General features: G+C 38.1%; 1 protein-coding gene across 2 annotated transcripts in view; it reads left to right on the forward strand.

The window, feature by feature from the left end:
* EXOC4 (exocyst complex component 4) overlaps positions 1-20,698 on the forward strand; it is an 804,715-nt gene that overhangs the window by 457,342 nt on the left and 326,675 nt on the right. The window lies entirely within an intron of this gene.

Here is a 20,698-nt window from a genome sequence, read left to right on the forward strand (position 1 = left end):
AGGCCCCAAAGGCCATATATTATATGGTTCAATCTATATGAATATCCAGAATAGATAATTTTATAGAAACAGAATGCAGATTGATGGTTGCCAGGGGCTAGGGAAAGGGGACAATTGGGAGGAAGTGCTTACTGGGTAAGGGCTCTTACTTTGGAGTGATGGAAATGTTTTGGAAATAGAGAGAGGTGGTGATAGCAAAATATTTATTGTACTAGGTGCCCCTGAACTGTTCATTTTAATATGGCTAATTTTGTATTATATGAAATTCACCTTAATAAGTTATTCCTGAGGAAAAAAAAATAGCTAAGAATTCTTATGTGGGAAGAGAAAGTAAAGGGTTAATAAAGACAAGTCCTCATATGCAGTAGGTTTTATAAGAATAACCAACTCATCTCCTCTTCTACAGAGTTGCCTAAGTAAGAAAAGATAATTTATAGTGGAAGGAATATGGACCATGTTCATTCCTACCAACTAGATTGTGACCTCCCTCAGAATGGGGATTATTCTTTGACTTACCAATTATTTTTTTTTCACAAAATTACATAACAGTCATTAATTTCATCATTCTGAAATATTCATAAGAGCTTGCTGTGCTATAGGCGTTACGTTAGTCTTGGGGATATAAATGTGAGTAAGATAGATATCATCTAGAATTAAGGTTCTGTTTGAATAGAAAGACCAAATAATAAGTAAACAAACACAAGAAAGGTATTTGATATGGTTAGGCTTTGTGTCCCTACCCACATCTCCTCTTGGATTGTAATCCTCATAATCACCGTGTGTCAAGGGAGAGACCAGGTAGAGGTAATTGAATCATGGGGGTGGTTTCCCCTATGCTGTTCTTGTGATAGTGAATGAGTTCTCACGAGATCTGATGGTTTTATAAGGGGCTCTTTCCCCATTGCTTGGCACTTCTCCTTCTTGCCTCCTTGTGAAGAAGGTGCCTTGCTTCCCCTTCACCTTCTGCCGTGACTGTAAGTTTTCTGAGCCTCCCCCGCCCCAAACATGCTGAACTGTGAGTCAATTAAACCTCTTTCCTTTATAAATTACCCAATTTCAGGCAGTTCTTTATAGCAGTATGAAAATGGACTAGTACAGTATCATAGAACATAAGAGCTATAATGGAAACCAATAGGAAGCTGAGACATAGAAATATGGTGGGGACTTTGGTCTATACTGCTTGATAGGACACACAGAGCCTTGGATGTGGGCACAACGACTGTCAGGCCCACCCTCACACCAGCATCAGTACTAGGTAGAAGCTTTCTAGAGTTGGGAGAGAGTTTTTTTCTGCAAAAGACTCTTTTGCAGTTTAAAGGGAAGTTAACCTGAGGACAGGCTGACCATGGACTAGGCAAGAGCCAAGGGAGTGACAGACAGCTGGAGCCACAGTTCACCGTCCTGGAACCCTCCCCACCTTCTGACTAACTGTTGCATCCTCTTGCTGCTGAAAGCGTACTGATGGAGAGGTCACCTTGGATGTTTCTTCCATAGTCTGTATTGTATGTTCAGGAATTTTAGGAACCAATTGTGTTAGCAAGTCATCCCCATTTTACCAGAGTGAGAACAAAGCCTCTAGTGCTGTAGTGACTTGCCTAAGACTCAGCCAGGATTCAAGTCCTGATCTTTAGAACTCAAATCTAGCTGTCTTTTCCATTCATATTATAATCATTGTCATAATATAATAAAAGTAATAAAATTGGCCCCCCATATTCCTGGGTTTTGCATCCAGTTCAACTGAGTGTAAATCAAAAGATCATTGCATCTGTATTGAGCATGTACAGACTTTTTTTGCACAACTGTTTACATAGTATTTACATTGTATTAGGTATTGTAAGTAACCTAGCGATGATTTAAAGTATGTGGGAGGATGTGCGTAGGTTACATGCCAATACTACATCATTTTATATCAGGTACTTGAGCATCCATGGGCAGTGGGCTGGGTTGGTCCTGGAACCAGTCCCCATACAGATACCAGGAATGACTGCACTAGACTACAAAAGAGCAAATAGATTTGGACTTTAGCCTCTACTCTGCTACTGTGTGACCTTGAGAAAGACATCACATCTCTGGGCTTCGTTTTTCTCTGTGGTATGATGGGGTAGGTTATATCTGTTGATCTCCAGCTTTTCTTATGGTTCTAATACCTGATTCCATTAATATTTCTTCCTCTGTTTTTTCTTTACTCCTCAAAATCATCATGATCATCACAAAAGAGCAGCAGTTTTTTCCTGGGTTGTATAAATAAAGGAGGCTAGGCAGCGGAGAATGGAAACTGTGGGCAACCTTGTACTGGGTATTCCAGTATCTCTAATTCCAAACTAGTGTATGTTTTTAAAAAATTTCTTTTAGAGACAGGGTCTTGCTATGTTGCCCAGGCTGGCCTCAAACTCCTGGGCTAAAGTAGTTCCCCTGCTTTAGCCTCCTGAGTAGCTGGGACTACAGTTGTGCCCAAATCAGTTATTTTCAAGACTTCAGTGTTCTCATTATCCTTTCATTTCTTGTGGCTACCACTGAACACTTTAGCTAGAAAAGGTGAAACCTGACTGCAGACTACAAAAACGGATCCGGTCTCTTAGCTCCTTTCTCTGCCACCCTCAAAGTAGCCATTAAATCTTTCACATTTTCTAATGACTTTTTTTTTTTTTTGGAAGGGGGAGAAATTGGGAATGCAAGCAATGGGAGAGATAACAAGTTATAGTAATATAAAAAGTTATAGTAATTCAGTCATACAGTATAAAAACCCTTATATTTTGTGTGAATATAGGAAATTTTCTTTTCTTTTTTTTTTGAGGGCCTTATCTCTGCTCTTGTCTGCTGAATTCAAAGCTGACCACTTTCTACCTCTTCTGCATTTTGTGTGTTGTTTCAGCAGACATTGTTCGTTGTTTTCTTTTCACTGTTAGAGGCTTTCAGAGAGAAAGGAAGGGAAGAGAAGGGAGGATGCTAGGGTACCAGTGCCCTTTCACTCCTAAATTCTCATGAGTCTGTACTATAGACCCATGAGGGTGAGCAGTTTACTTCCCATGTTAACTCAAATTCTTAGTCTAGAAAGCGTATTTTTTTCATTGGAATGTTACTGTCAAATTGCTATATTATTCCTGTTCAAATGGGGAGAACCATTTATAGGTGATGCAGAATCATTAAAGCAGTTAACTCTGCCAGAGAAGGTGGAAGGCACATGGTATCTCAATTGAGAAATTCTTTTCCTGCTTCTTTAAATTATTAAAGTCAAATACTTAAAGACTATATGCTACAACACTACATTCAAAAAGGTTTATTCTAGCATGATACTTAAGTATTCTTTTTCTAGATGCATTTCATTCATTTAGGCATCCATTCATCAAATGTTTATTGAATACTTACAATGTGCAGGGCACTACAGAGTGCTGGGCATGTAGCAATGAAAAGTTGACATGGGACTCTGTCTTTAAGTGGCTTTCACTGTGTTGGAGAAAACAAATTGAAAAATGTAAGGGCTTGTTATAGAGCTGAAATACTTGTATATGGGAGCGAGTCTTGGGTGAATGCAACCTATGTATACAGATAAGGATTTAGAAAAATGTAAGAGCAAAAATATTGCTTTAGAAGGATCTGTAAGAGACATGCTGCTTATTCACAGAATAGTGTATACTTTCCACATCTAAATTGCCTGATAGACTTGAAAACATAAAATGGTTTTTGATATAGATTATGGTATGGTCTCCTGTCATGACATATAGAAATGAAAATGCCCCCAAAACAGAGCTTACTTCTAGAATATGTTTGTAATTATAGGATTTATTTGTTTTACACTACTTAGAAAATATTCTTTGGCCGGGCGCTGTGGCTCATGCCTGTAATCCCAGCACTTTGGGAGGACAAGGCAGCAGATCAAAAGGTCAGGAGATTGAGACCATCCTGGCCAATATGGTGAAACCTCGTCTTTACTAAAATACAAAAATTAGCGAGGCGTGGTGGTGCGCACCTGTATTCCAAGCTACTCGGGAGTCTGAGGCAGGGAAATCACTAGAACCTGGGAGGCAGAGATTGCAGTGAGCCCAGATCACACCCCTGCACTCCGGCCTGGCTACAGAGCAAGACTCCATCTTAACAAAAAGAAAAAAAATAAAATATTCTTTAAAAGTACATTTCTTCAATTGGCCGTAATTCATACCAGTTCTATGTTCCTTGAGCTCAACTATAAATTAAGAAGCAAGAAATTTAGTTTTTCTTTCATAGTTACATTTTTTTTTAAAATTGGTATCCTGAATAGATTCCAATAAAAAAAATTCCAAAGATGAACTGTAAAAACTTCTGAAAGGTTCACTATTTTTCTTATCCTTTAAGGTGGCTACTGCCAAAGAATGAAATCAGTGAAATTGCCTTTTGTGTGTAATTCAAGGTTAATAACTTGTGGGAGAACTTTTGATCATTAAGTGAGCTTTATAATTTTATCAATGATAGGAACAATCTTCTATTAGGTTAGTATTATTCATTTAATAGCTAAAGAGTTGGTGTATTTCTCATTCAGTTGTAAGTGTTTTCTCCCTTTTAATCTGATCCATTAGAGCACTACTAGAATGTAGCTGTTCTGGCTGTGCACATACTTGCCGCCCCCAACCCGTGAGGTCCTCCATGATGTGCTCTCCACACTACCCCATGGTTCTGCATAAATTTTTTGAATATATTGTTTATATATTCATCTTACTGCTAGATTGGGAGCTTCTTGTGCCAAGACAGTATCTTTGTGAACCCAGTGCCCAGCACGGTACTTGGTGTATTAGATGTGCATATGTAAATAATGAGTAGATGAAGTGTGGTCATGTGAAGGATAGAATATACTTACACACATACACACACAACAAGCAAATATACATTAAATGCCTATTTTTTACGTGTTTATATCTGGGCCTGTTGAAGTTACTAAATATAAGGCTCTTATCTTATCCTTGGGGAGCTTACAGTTTCATTGGAACCAAAATTAACATTTGTGAAAAAGTTGCCTTAACTAAAGATGGTGTATATCTCAAAGCCTTGCTTTATTCACAGGCTAAAGGATCACCTGTCTTATAAACGGAGGCTAAAGAACTCCTTTTAATAAGGAGAATCAGGGACTTCTTCACAGAGGGAATGGGACTTTAGCTCAGCCTTAAAAGAGTGAGTGAGACACATGCCAAAAGGCACTGTCATATAGGTGGTGATGGTGGTTTCATTCACTAGATTCCATCTAAGTCTCCATTCATCATGCACCAGAGTTCAACACTGATTGCCCGCCTCACCCAGCGTGGGTTAAGGAATAGGTTTTACTGGTGAAAGGGAAAACTTACAAGGCTAAGTCAGCAAGAGAAAAGAGGGCATACTAGGTATACTCGGTTTGGATTCTGCTGAACCTACTCTGTGGGTTTGAGTTCCCCTGGTATTCCGCCTTACCACAGGGCAAGAATGAGGAAGCATCCTTATTGGTGGGGAATACAGAGGCTACTTAGGACCAAGCAGTTCAGTTTAGGGCCCCAGCTGCCTAGAGAAGTTGTCTGAGAATGTCAGCTGCTTTCCTAGTACTTAGATGCCTTTAGACCGATGTGAATTGGCAGTTTTCTCTTTTTAGGGAAGCCACCAGTGCTGAGGAGAACTGATTTGGGAGGAAAGTGTTCACCTACCCAAGCCAGCCCATTGTCCAGGCAACACTGGGTCAGCTCTGGGGTCACTATCAGATAATCCTGCTTCTTGCACTACCGTGGTTAAGAATTTGCACCCTAGAAGACTTCAATTCAAATCCCTGCTTCCCCACTCACTGGCTATGTAACCTGAGGCCCTTAATGTCTCTAGGCCTCAGTATTGTAAAATATGAAGTTGGGATAGTAATAGTTCATTTTTCCTGGGATTGTAGTGAGGATTAAATAAAATAGCCATGTAACACATGGTGAATGTTTAGTAAACATTAGCTGAAAAGGAAGGATCCTCTGAGGAAGCGAGTGGTGAGAACATTTTTATGGGCATAGCCATGCTCAGGGATAGTGGGTGGACCCACTTTCCCAGTCTTGTTAGGGAAAGGGCTCATTCTAGGGAGAATAGACTGGATTTGTGGAGGGCCCTTAATGTAAGACCAAAGAGTCATCTTCCAGTCCATTTGGAGCCATTCGTGATTTTCACGTTGAACCATGTGAGATGGTTTGGCTGTGTCCCCACCCAAATCTCATCTTGAATTGTAACTCCCACAATTCCTATGTTTTGTGGGAGGGACCTAGTAGGAGGTAATTGAATCATGGGGGCAGGTCTTTCTCGTGCTGTTCTCTCAGTAGTGAATAAGTGTCACAAGATCCGATGGTTTTAAAAAGAGCAGTTTCCCTGCACAAACTCTCTCTCTTTGCCTTCTGCCATCCACGTAAGATGTGACTTGCTCCTCCTTGCCTTCCACCATGGTTGTGAGACCTCCCCAGCCGTGAGAAACTGTAAGTCCATTAAGCCTCTTTTGTAAATTGCCCAGTCTTGGTTATGTCTTTATTAGCATCATGAAAACGAACTAATACACTATGACACATAGAAGAATTTTTAGGAGAAGTAGTGTGGTGGTAGGCATTCCACATAGATTAGAAAGTAAACAAATTAAAAGCAGGAAGACCTTTTAGGCTAGAAGTAATTTATTTTCCAGGAAGCCGTGGATTTGAGTTTTTTGAACTTCGACTTCCATCTAGTCTGCCATCAGCCTTCATTCCTTTCATTAAGCCCTTAGTTGCAGTGTGCCTCAGACCTTTGTCTGTCTGCTGCTCTTCATCATTGTGTGCATGGTTTGAGGCTTAGCATTGCAAAAAAGAGTTAAGAAGTGATCAAGATTATTTTAATAAGGCATAGTGACAAAAACAACATAAATGGCATTTCTCTGAAGTGAGTTTTGGTGATTTCTCATTAAATTGAATTGGCAGAAACTCAGAAACAATACTTTCTCATTTCAAGAAATAGTAATTGTTTTTAATGTAGCGAGCCAGAGTTCTATAAAAGATTGCAGTGTCTTGTTCAACATTCTGTTTTCTAACCCCGTCTAGCATAATGCTTGTAAGAAACTAACTTCTCAGGAAAGGATGGATGGATGGATGGATGGATGGATGGATGGATGAATTGAAGGTATGCAAAGGAGTTCAGATTCATTGGACCTTATCCCACTGATTGTGATTGATTGTATATGATTGTCTCATATGTCCTCGCCATCGCCACATTTGGCTGTGGACCTCTTGGGGCAAGGTCTGTGTCTGTTTTTCTCACTGTATTACCAGTTCCTATCTCGTTAACTAGAATAGTCTTTCATTAAGTGGGTAAGTGAATCTACCCCCGAAATAATGCTAAGCGTGGGGTTCTGGGAGAGTATATCACCAATAAAGGATTATGTTCTGGCCTTGGGCCTTAAGCCACTCACTTAAGATCTCTGAGCCTTGATTTCCTTATCTGAAAAAATGTGTATAGTACCTATTTTGCCAATACATAATAGGTTAAAATATAATAATACCTTAGAGTAATACTAATTAAATCTGCTATATGTGCAAATAATCAAGAGACTTATTTAATGAGTGTTGCGTATAAACATTCATAATTATGAGATTGCAAGGCATAACCACCGGTAAGGAAATAACCTCTTTACCCAAGGAAACCATAATGCACAAAACAGTCGACCACAGGATCTTATTTTGGGGGTATTTTATTTTCTATTCCTGTTAAGGAGAATAAAATAGTCCCTTTTGGAATATATCAAGTTATACAACTAGAAATTTCTGATAGTTTGGTGGATTTTGCATGCCTGCCTCAGTTGTTTTCTGTTAAAATACCAAAGAAAAATAAATTTCAAGAGACTCAGGACAATATCTTGCTTAACTTGTTGATGATGCTTAACGGCAACCTGCTATTGTATTTAGGCAAACAATAATATTTCCATGGTAGATAAAGAGAAGATAGACTATTTGGAGATGTAGAAAATGAATATTCCAGCAAGAGGATAGATAACTTCAAACTGACCTGACTGCTATCCTAAGCATGCCACCACAAAAACAGCTAATAGTTATTTAGGACTTAAATTTATCTGATAATTTTGAGAATAAAATCTTTTGAGCTAGATTATAATATAGGAGCCTTCGATTTTCCTACAGTAAATGTGTAGCTTAGTGGTATTTGATGTTGAAATGGTAATTTTGCTCTATTCCTTTTGCTTCTGGTAGACTTGCTCTTGAATTTACTACCTGTATCCAGTTAAGGGAAAATAGAGAACTTGAAATTCAGAGAACTCATTCTTCCCATCACTAAATTAATGGGCTGGCCTTGGTTTTGGGTGAAGATGAGAAAATATGGAACTTAATTTTCATTTTTTTCATTAAGATTATGAAAAAAATCTGTATTTTGCACATTTATCAGCAATGGCATTACCTTGCAATTTACTATTTCCCATACTCATAGGAACTTATTATAAAGAAAAATACCTCAAAACATTATCAGACATACCTTTTGAGTGTTACCTGTTTGAGGTTCATATAGTATCCTTAGGGAAAGAGCTGTGAATCAAAACTGGTAATTGCAACCATTAATAAGATAGAGATTCTCATAATTTGAAGCCAGGGTGGTGTGTCAGAAAAACGATATGTTTGGAAGTCAAGGAGTCTCATTCCTGTTCCTAATGTTGTCAGAGGCCAGATTTTATCACATTAGACATAGGCCAGTTTAAGATTTAGAAAAAGAAAAATCCAGATAAAATATGATGCTTGGTGTATGACACAGTAAGTTTTTGAATCTTTATGGTCAACCAGAAGCACCAGTTCTTTTTCATGACTTCCTAATAAATCAGGTGTCTCTTTTCATGTAATCATGGGTTAGGTTTACATGGTAAGAAGGAATTTGTTGGGAGACAATGCTCCATGGATCGCTTGTGTCCATGTGTCATGAACAGAGGCACAGTGACACCCTTTTGGTTGTGACCTGAAGGATGGTTGGTTAGTGAACAGCCTTGGAAGAAGGAGATAATGCCTCCCACTAAATGATGATACTCTGGCTACTATTTTTATGGGGAGTAATAAAATATCCTTGTCCCTGACCCAGGAGTTTTTGTTTGTTTGTTTGTTTTTAATTTCTACCAGCATCTGTGAAATGATGGCAGGCTAACTTGTTAGCTTGCAAGTAGGGTAAAACCTGAGATTCTTCACAGTTTCTGGCAGAATTGAGTTTGAACATACTGAATTTAAAGTAAGGGACAGAGATGAAGTTATATATCTGATGCAATTTGCAGCTGCATATAAATTCTGGCACGCAAACAGGAGGTCAGAACTAAAGACATAAAAATGTGGCTTTATGATTTCTTGCTAAATAGGCTTTGCCCCATATCCCATTTGGGACTTGGACGCCTGAAAACTGTTCTTTCATTGCAATGAAATGTTGGAAATCTATTGATAATGCACTTTGATTTTGAGAGTGTTAAGACATAAAACCAGAGAAAACTGGTATCTCTGGCCACACATACTCAGCTACTTTACCTGAGTTCATTACATTCCTGTTACCTTTGCATTTATCTAGAGTACAGTCTCTTTAAATGGAGAAAATAGTTAATGTCTTTCTCCTTTAGAAATCAAGATTCTACAGAATGAGGAATGCTAAGGAAGCAATATTTTTTTTTCCACAGGGAAAGGGAAACTGGCTATTGTTAAACCCTGCCTTTGGCAATTGCATGTCTCTATCAGTAGCCAATTTGGAAATATTGAAACCCTGTCTTTGGTGTAATACAACTGGTGTAGTAAGCAGAGGTGATAACTGTTACGTACTTCACCCTGAATTTTAGGCATTTTAAAGGTCATTGGGGAAGGGAAAATAATCCATTAATTTTTAGTAGAGTGTTCATGTAAGTGTCTTCTGCTGTGAAAATCAATGTAAAATTTCACTGCCATTCAAAATGCAAAGTGGTGTATAATATCACTACTCCAAACTGCCCTAAATTGTTGCATTTTTAAACAAGCAGGTTTTGAGTTATGCCCTTACCTTGTAAATTCAGCTTCACATATTGGATTATTGCCATGTGGATGTAGTAGCAGGAAAAATAAATTTGTGTCAGTCTGAATTCTACTTGTGCATTTATTAAACTACTCAACCTTTTCTTAGGTCAGTGATCATCACACAGATTTGCTTTTATATGCCTTAGAGAAAAATTCCTCTATGAGTATTATTTATGAGTTAAGTGTTACTTATCCATTTACATTAGTAATCTTAAATTATTTACCTGCTTTGGAATTCATATGTTACAAATTTGCCAGATGAAAGCTGCCAGATGAGTGAATATATTTGTGCTACATGTCTGTTGCTCATTAAAATAGCTGGTTTGGGATTCACAGCAAAAATAAAATTGTTATAAGGGGTAGAAAAGAGGGGAGAAGAGGTCAGGCAGTTTATAACAAAGTCTGCTGTGCTGCAGCTGGCACTAGCTGGCGCCTTTGGGCAGTTTCTGCTAAACCTCGAGCAATTGCTTTCATTCTTCCACCTCCCATGTTGTTTCATTCATTCAATCTTAGATGGAATTGGTTAGAGAGGAGAAATAGAACACTATTTAAAACAAGAGAAATGGTATATCCCCCTCTGGCAGAGAACACAGGTAAGACATTACCTCTTGTACTTGATGGGAGAACATCTTTTTTTTTTCTTTTTTGTTTGTTTGTTTGTTTGGGACAGAGTCTCACTCTGTTGCCCAGGCTGGAGTGCAATGGCGTGATCTTGCCTCACTGCAACCTCTGCCTTCTGGGTTCAGCGATTCTTGTGCCTCAGCCTCCCAAGTAGCTGGGATTACAGGCATGTGTCATCATGCTCAGCTAATTTTTTGTATTTTTAGTAGAAACGGGGTTTCACTATGTTGGTTGGTCTGTACTTAGACTCCTGGCCTCAGGTAAGGTACATGCCTTAGCCTCCCAAAGTGCTGGGACTACAGGCGTGAGTCACCATGCCCAACTTATTAATTTTTTTCTTTTTAATGAGACAGGGCCTCACTATGTTGCCTAGTCTGGTCTTGAACTCCTGGGCTCCAACAGTCCTCCCACCTGCCTCCTAAGTAGTTGAGATTATAGATGTGCCACCATGCCCAACTGAGAATATTATCTTGATCTAAATAAATAGATTTTATTTCCATAATGACTTATTTAGAATTAAAAGCGAAGCCCTGAGTTATATATATATTAAAAAAACTTACATGCATTTGCTAGTCAGGCCAGTTTAACTTATGTGAGAGCCAAAAATCTTACATAATTATTAACAGTTTAATGATGATAGATTATTGATTATAATTAAACCTAGGCTGTCAGACTAATCAATGGTAAGTTTAGTCTGAGGCCTTGAGTTGCTAGGTCAGATCTGGTTTTCCCAGGCTGATATTTCAAAAGTTTTACAGTCTTCTTTTGTTGAGAATCCTTCACTTTTCCAGTTACTCCAAAGGAGACGTCAGTCAGACCAAAGTTTGAAGGAGGTCAAGTTAAAATTTAAACCATATCTGGAAGCAAGGTCAGTGCAGCAAAGGCACATTCTAAAGCATTACCTCATATACCTTAATTCTTCCGGAAACTCGTTTGCTGGGTGTTTCATTCATAAGTTCATTTACTCAGCACTCATTCAACAAATATTTTTTATTTTTTTCAACAAATATTTATTGAGCATCTACTGTGTACATGATATTGTTCTAGGCTCTGGAGTTATATTAGTGACAAAACAAAAAAATTCTGTTCTTTTGGAACTTGTAGGGAAATACAGATATTAATAATATCATATCTATTATTTTATTAATGAATCATAAGATACAGATAATAGATCATTTGGTGACAAGCACCATGAAGGTAAAGTGGACTGAAGGGCTCATTAAGAAAGGGATCTCTGAAGGTGATATTTGAGCAGAGGCCAAAAGAAATATGGGAACGGTTCATGCAGTTATTTGGAGACAGATGTTCTAGCAAGAGGGAACAGCAAGTACAAAGTACCTGAAAGAAGCATGTGCTTGGCATTTTGAGGAACTGTGAGGGGACTGGTAGGATTAGAACACAATGAGTGAGAAGTGAAGGGAGATGAGGTCAGAGAAGTGGTGTGGAATTGGGGATGAAGGGTGATCACATCATAGGCCATAGCAAAGATGTTTACACTGAATTAAAAAGCTATTGGAAGGTTTAGCGAAGTAGAGGAAAATGATGTGACTTTGGTTTTAAAGCGGTCCTGAACAATAGCACTTTCTGTGATGATGGAAGTAGTCTAAAATCTGCAGTGCCCTCTAACCCTTTGTGGTTATTGAACACTTGAAGTGTTGCCAATGCACCTGAGGAACTGAATTTTTAAATTTAATAGAATTTTAATTTAAGCAGTAACATATGGCTAGCGTATTGGTCAGAAAAATTTTATACATTTTCACAGGTTGCTTTATGGAGAATAGTATGTGGAAGCAAAGAGGCAAAAGCAGGGAGAAGCCTTAGGAATGCAGATCAAGGCTTAGCAAAAATTTTTTTTCTTATAAAGGGCTAGCTAGTAACTATATTAGGGTTTACATTTCCTTTTTCTTGTTTGTTTGTTTTGAGATGGAGTTTCACTCTTATCACCCAGGCTGGAGTGCAATGGCGCGATCTCAGCTCACTGAAACCTCCGCCTCCTGGGTTCAAGTGATTCTCCTGCCTCAGCCTCCTGAGTAGCTGGGACTACAAGCCCCCACCACCACATCCAGCTAATTTTTGTATTTTTAGTAGAGACAGAGTTTCATCATGTTGGCCAGACTGGTGTCGAACTCCAGACCTCAGGTTATCCACCCACCTCGGCCATCCAAAGTGCTGGAATTACAGGCGTGAACCACTGTGTCTGGCCAGGGTTGACATTTCATATGGACTCTATGACAACTACTGAAGTATACTATTGACAGTATGTAAATGAACTAGCATGGTTGTGTTTCAATGAAAGTTTATTCATTTATTGGTCAGATTTGGCCCATAGGTTGTTGTTTACCAACCCCTGGTGTGAATGAGAGGTGTGATGACCAGGCTTATTTCAAAGGTAGACTTGACAGGATTTATTGGTGGATTGCATGTGTGGTGTAAAAGACAGAGGAAATTCAAACAAATAACTTAAAGGTGTTTGGCCTCCACATTTGACAAAAGGGAGTTGCTATTCACTGTGGTGGGAAAGACTTGGATAGAAGCAGATTGGGAGAAACTGTTAAATTTGGCTTGAAGTTTAAGATGTCTGTCAGTTATCCAAGGGGAGTTTGGAGGTGAGGACTGAGATCTAGACTGCAGCTATATACACTTGATAGTTATAAAAAATGGTATTAAAACCATGGGTAGGAATAAGATCTCCTAGAGAGAGAATTTGACAAAGAAGAGAAAAAGGTCTGAGGACTAATCCTTGGCATACTTCAGTATGTGGTAAAACACATACGGAAAACTGAGAAAAGAAGACTGCAGAAGGGTGAAAGAAACCAGAAAGTGATGTTTTAGCAGCCAAGTACAAGTGTGTCAAGGAAGACTTCATCAGTACTTATCAAATGCTGCCTGGTACATAATAGGCACACGTATGTGTGCTGAGTCAGTGAATAACTGGGTACGCACTATTCTATACTGACTTCTGTTGAGTTCTAATGTACAACACCCCATTACCCCATTCAGAGGCCTTTAATGGCTCCCCATTGCCAACTCCTTGACCCGGAATTTGTATTTTAATATATGACTGAGTTGAACTGCACCACCTCTTCATAGGCCTCCAATAGGCTCTGCAATTTTGCATTTCTTTATTTACTCATTCTATGCAAATTCCTTCATGTGTGAAATGCCATTCTGTCCTTCTTTGCCTGTTGAAATCTTATCCCTTTACTAGGAGCCCTTTCAAATGCCCTCTCCTAAATGAGTACTTCCCCTTCCCTCCACTTCTCTTCTAACCTGTCCTTAAACCCTTGTCATGGCTCTACTGACATGCATCCCACTTTCCATTTGGTTCCAGTTGTTCATTTTGTTTTGCACATGATATTTTAGGATCCCTGTGAGCAGGTGCATGACACCATAGTGGAATGATTGTGAACATGGAGAATGGTATAAACAGACCTGTTTTCAAATACTTGTTTTTTATTTACGAGCCTGTGACTTTCCTAAGTAACCTAAACTCCTGAAGGCTCCATTTCTTCACTTGTAAATGAAGACAAATAAGGTGTCATGGAATTAGCTGAGATAGTTCCATTAAATTTATTCAAATATTGCACTTATTGCATGTCAGATTCAAGCTAAATTTTTTCAATTTAAATAATTTATTTTTAATAGATTGTCAATCTGTTTTTGTTATTGATCTAAGCACTATACAGTGGTTATATACTTTAAGTAAGTGGATGTCAAGCTAGTGTTAACAGATAGCTATTGCCAGCATAAGAATATTCCCTGCCTACCCAAAAATATTGGAAAGAAATAAGACCAGCCACTTATAAGAGAAGGTGCCAATGCAATGGCTAATCTTTATGAGAAAGAAGAAACTTTACAGCACATTTTGAGTAACTCAGTGCATGGGCTCAGTGGGCCACCTGCTGGGACACCACCTTCTAATGGGTTCCACAATTAAGGCATTGCTGGGTCTTGCCTTTGCGCAGACAAAACCAGATGATGATGCTGTTGTCCTCTTCACAGACACAGCCCCCTATTTGCTTGTTGGTGATGGATAGGACTAAATTAGGCTCCTTCTTGGTTCCTGAGGCTGCCTTTGGGGTTAGTATGTTGTAGGGTCCAGTCCCTTCAGTGCAGCCATCATAACCTCCCTCTCCAACCCAGTCACCTGCTCACTATCACTAGGAGCACAACCTCCAGATGCCATGGAGCGCACTGCGGTCGCCCCACTGGGACTGCGGGCCTGCGTAGTCAATGCTGCAGCTCCGGAAAGTAACCTCGAAGTCGTCACACCCACAACAAGCAGCAGTACCTCCGGGTAAATAATTTAATAAACAAGTGTGTGCAAGGAAAAGTTATAACAAGATTACTCCCATTTTTATTCATGTTTTTATATTTTTATAGTGTTTACCACTTTCCCTTGTGAACACATGCTTATTCTTAAATTATTTACATTGAAAGGATTAAGCATTAACTTTTATGTTTTAAGTTAATTACAGTTGAATTTCTTTTTTATTTTTCATTTTACACTCCTTGTTAAAATTCTTTTAAATCATTGCCGACTTGGCAGTTTATTGCCTTGATAACAGCAAATGAGTATCTGATTCTTCCTTTACCCCAAATTGCCACTTTTCTTGTTGATCAGCAGCATCACTGAGTGAAAACCAGCAACAGCCGAAGTCAATATTTATAACTTTATCATTAGATCTTAAAATCTTATGTTAGAAATTTATGGTAGTGCATCAGGTGGAGAGAGAAAGTTCCATGGGAAGCTAAACCTCTGCTTAAAGGCTCTGTGAAACTTGGCTAGTAAGAAACATAGTTGCTGTTTCATGAAAGTAACTATTTGCTAGGGAGCCATCTTGAAAGGATTATTTCTGTGACACTATGTACTGGAGAAATTTTTATTGAGACTTTGTATTGATGTTGTCACATAATGTTTACTGTAGACAGTTTTTTATTTCAGAACTGTAGATAACATTGAGAGTTATAGAGTGTCTCAAGCTTTTCTGACCATATCGAATGAATCAAAGAGTGTCTTTCCTTGTTAGATTTAAGTTGGATTTTCTGTCCTTTCCTTGGAAAATGGTTGTATTTGCTGGTAATTTGTCTTCATATTTAGTGTAAACTTCCCTTACTTAATTGCCATCTAGCTATTTGTAATTTACAGTATGTGCCACTATAACATGATGTAAAATTCATCTATTCTGTAAACTTCTTTTGGGCTCTTACCCCATTTCATTATTAGTTGGCCAATAGCATTAGCAAGAAGGACTTCTATGTACAAGTCATTATACTGAGACCTTGAAGGTTTTCTAGCCCAGACACTCCAACACATGATCTTTTCTCTAGCATCCCTTCATCTTGAATTTTGTCCACCCTAACAGTTAGACTGTTAGTAATACAGAACTCTCCACCTTTTGAGGAAACCCATTCCATCTCTCAATGAAATCACCTATTAGAAAGCCTTCCTTTAATGCAAAACACAGTCTCCTCCCAGGAGGATTATTTCTGTGACAGTATATACTGGGGGAAATTTCCTGTGCACTTCTAGCCTTTGGGTTTCTATGGAAATAGTCTAATCTCTCTTCCACAAAACAGTTCTTCAAATATTTGAATGACAGATCCATAGTTCTATTCTGTAGACTCTGTTGGTTCTCAGATAATGTTGGTTATTGATGAATTTTCTTCCATTATATTTCCTTAGAATTAGTTTCAAGAAGACCTAAAAAGAACAAATACAAAAATTTAGTTGCAAACTAAAAACTTGAGGCAAGTTGTGAGAAGAAATGTGGGAATGATTGACAGCTGGCTTGGTTGCCTTCTATTGAGTAAATATATAATTATGCCATTTTTAAAAAATGTTATTTTTTTGAGAAGACAGTAATTGCACTAGTCTATTGTATAATTGTTAAAGCAATGCTATTTGCTTATTTGTCTTTAATCAGTGGGTTTGGACTCACATTGACCTAATATACAAATCTTGCAAACTGCTTTTTGAGGGCACTGGGGAAGGGAGAAATACATAAAAGATACTGCCAGGTAAATATATATTTAACCAGAAAGAGTCAGCACTGTCAGCTCAGTTCACTGCATATTAGGGAGCAATGAAAAGGCCTCATTGTGCCTCCTGTGATTGAAATGATATTATCTGGCATGACTGGAAGGGAGTGCTTACTTACAGAATAACTTCTTTGGTCTTTTCAAAGATGGTAAGACTTCTCAAGCTTTCTTGTTGTTTTATTTTTAGTTAGTTATAGATTTTTCTTTTAGAGTATTTTTCAAACTTCCTTATTTTGATGGTAACTTTTTAAAAAGTATTGAAATAGTCATAATCAGCTTTTATATTTCTCCTTTTCTAAATGCTTCCATGTATTCAAAAGATAGATTCTCTCCTCACTACAGAAGGCTAAGAAAACTTCCTTTTCTATGTCTACAGTAGTCCAGTCTCTTGGTCAAAGGTATACGATACATTAAATCTTTATCTGGAAACCTCTCAGACGAAGATAAAGTAATCGACCTTTAGAAATTAAATGTTATAGCATTCGGATAAATAATCATTGGCTATTGTTATTACTTTTCTTGGATTTAGGTGAAGGAAATAAAAGATGCGGGCTTTTGACCAAATTAGAGCATGGCTTTAATTTCCTGTTATTCCAGCATTGCTACTCTTTCTAATAACCACAAATCAAGGATGACAAACAAACAAAACCGCACACTAGATCCCAAAGGCAGCTGAAACAGCTTCTTAGTGACCTTCTTTCTGACCTACATTGTACAAATGAGATGATTGGAAACAGGATAATAATTGATTGCAACAATATGACAATCTTGTTAAATGGGCTTAAAATTACATTCTCTACCTGGATAGGGACCTTATAGGGGAGATCTTAGAGGTAACAGGATCCTCATGTATGGAGCGTTAGGATTAATTGTTTATGATGGCACTTTACTGAAATGTTCTAAATTTTCATTATTTCTTTCTAACAGATTATAGATTAGTAAGATGGTATTAATGGTCCTGCCCTATCTGCTGAGCACAGTTCTTAAAAAAAAACAGGTTTCTGATATAACGAAAATCAACTTGGTGAGCTACCAGCTGTTTTAGATTTGGCAGATTTCACATTCGCTTTGGGATGCCTGTTTGGGTATGTTTATAAAGTCATTAATCTTCTGTCTCTCCTCTCTTCCTGCCTTCCTTCCTCTATTACTTGCTGAATTCTGGACATACAGCAAAGTGTAAGATGAATCTCTGTCCTCATGGAGCTTACAATCCAAAGCATATTGAAAGAAGAGTTCAAAAATACCAACATTGAATATCAAACTATTTGAAATTATGTGCTATATTGGTTTTATTTTTCAATTTTGTATGGATTAACTCGCAATAACAGATAAACACAAGTATGGTGCACTTCGGTAATTTTTTGGTGAATGCTGTGGAAGACAGGCCTTTAGTAAGGTTAAATATTCTACTTTCCTCTATTAGATCTCATTTGACTTCACAAGATTCACTTGATAATAGTTACAAAGTGAATCCAGTTCTTCAAATGGAAGATAGGATTTAGGTATTTTTTACTTTAGATTTTACTTAAAACTATAGATTACATTTAAATAAAAAAGCAGCATGTTTCACAGAGATTTTCAAAAATATTAGATTTCACCCTAATTTATGTTTTGCACAATATTTCAATGAAAATTTGATGTGGTTGTTAATGTTTTATTCCTTTTGATCATTGCAATAAAATAATAAAATGTAACATCAGATTTACTGTTTTAACCATTTAAGTGTATGATTCAGTGACATTAAATACATTCACATAGTTAAACAACCATGAACACCATCTATCTCTAGGATCTCTTCATCTCCCCAAACTGAAATGCTACCCGTTAACCAATAACTTCTTATTTCCCTTTTATTGCTTGCTTTCTTTTATGTGAGACATGCATAAATGAATATCCCATATCTTTGGCTTTTTTTTAAGTAATAGGTACTAACTGAAGACTCTCCATTTGTTACTGGGATATGAAAAAAAAATAGTAACTTGTAGAACTACTAGACTTCTAGAACTACTACTGTGATCTTGCAAAACAGCAGAGAAAAAAATAAAGAGATAAATAAAATAGTAACATGTCTAGCCAAATAAAATATTCACTAATACAGTGGAGTAGCATGGAATTTGGCATGAGACCTCAGTTTGAATCCTGACTCTACCATTTAGCTTAAATGGTTGCTTCTAGGCAAGTTGCTAACCTCTCTTAGTTGCCTCAGCTATAGAATGGGTATAATAAAAGCTTGTTTTTTCAGCCTCACGTGGATGTTGTGAGGACCAAAAATTTAATTATATCAAAGTATTCTGAAAATTAGAACTCACATTTCAAAAAAGAATTTAAACAAATCAGACTATGGGAATATAAATTAGTTCAACCATTATGGAAGACAGTGTGACGACTCCTCAAAGACCTAGAACAAGAAATACCATTTGACCCAGCAATTCCATTATGAGGTATATACCCAAAGGAATGTAAATCATTCTGTTATAAAGATGCATGCATACATATGTTCACTGAAGCACCATCCACAATAGCAAAGACATGGAATCAACCCTAATGCCCATCAATGCCCATCAGTGGTAGACTGGACAAAGACAATGTGGTACATATACACCATGGAATACTGTGCAGTCATAAAAAGGAACAAGATCCTGTCCTTTGCAGGGACATGGATAGAGCTGGAAGCCATTATCCTCAGCAAACTAACACAGGAACAGAAAACCAAACATCACATTTTCACTTACAAGTGGGAGTTAAACAATGAGAACACATGGACCCAGAGAAAGGAACAACACACACTGGGGCCTGTCAGGGGTATGGAGGGAGGGAGAGCATCAGGATAAATAGCTAAGCATGCGGGGCTTAATACCTAGGTGATGGGTGTATAGGTGCAGTAAACTGATGGGTTGATAGGTGCAGCAAACCACCATGGCACACATTTACCTATGTAACAAACCTGCACATTCTCCACATGAATCCCAGAACTTAAAATTAAACAACAACAAAAAAAGGCTGAATTTTAAACAGATTCCTGAACTAGTGGTTCACACCCATCAGCTCATTCAACTTCAGCAACTGTCTTGTCTCTAGTAGCTTTTCCAGAACCACTACCTTCACCATGAAGCCCCATGCCCTTTCCCAATTCAAACTTAGGCTTAGCATTTTTGCTTTTCTAACCAAGACATCATGGAAAGGATAAATAGATTGGCAAGCTGTTTTAATATATTTTGCAATGCTGTCCGAAGTCAATTTACTGGCCACTTCTTTCAAGTCATTTGTCTTGCAGTTTTTGGGTCATGGTTTTTATCATTATCTCCTGTATTTGGCAGACCTGTTGGTGCTGAGCATAAGAAGTCTTTTGTATCTGATTGTTGTACTTTTTAGTAAAACCAACACAGAAAAGATGAAGCAAATAACCATCAGTAGTCTTGACATCAACATGAACTTCAGTAATGGTCTGCCATTTTTTGACCGTGGAACATATTTTGTCACTGGTAGGACCCATGCCATGAAAGTTAGGCAGTTTTTACCTTGTTCGTCTTCAGTAATCAGCTTGAATTTTCTAAATGCAACTTGACTGCCGATCAGCAAGGCTCACTTCAAACACACAAACCCTTGAGGCCATCTGATGCAATTTTGGTTCCTTGAGTCCTGGTGACTAGTGTCTTTCCAATACTTCTTATATTGAACATAGATGCTTTCACATCACACTAGTCGGTCTTAGAAAATGGATCTACCGGCTGGGCATGGTGGCTTTTGTCTGTAACCCCAACACTTCGGGAAGCCGAGGCAGGCAGATCACGAGGTCAGGAGATCAAGACCATCCTGGCCAACATGGTGAAACCCCGTCTCTACTAAAAATACAAAATTAACTGGGCATGGTGGCGCATGCCTGTAATCCCAGCTACTCAGGAGGCTGAGGCAGGAGAATTGCTTGAACCCAGGAGGCGGAGGCTGCAGTGAGCCAGGATCACACTACTGTACTCCAGCCTGGGTGACAGAGAGAGACTCTGTCTCAAAGAAAGAAAAAAATAAAGATAAAAAAAGGA

The sequence above is a fragment of the Gorilla gorilla genome, chromosome 6 (genome assembly GCF_029281585.2).
Source record: "Gorilla gorilla gorilla isolate KB3781 chromosome 6, NHGRI_mGorGor1-v2.1_pri, whole genome shotgun sequence".
In the NCBI taxonomy this organism is placed as follows: Eukaryota; Metazoa; Chordata; class Mammalia; order Primates; family Hominidae; genus Gorilla; species Gorilla gorilla.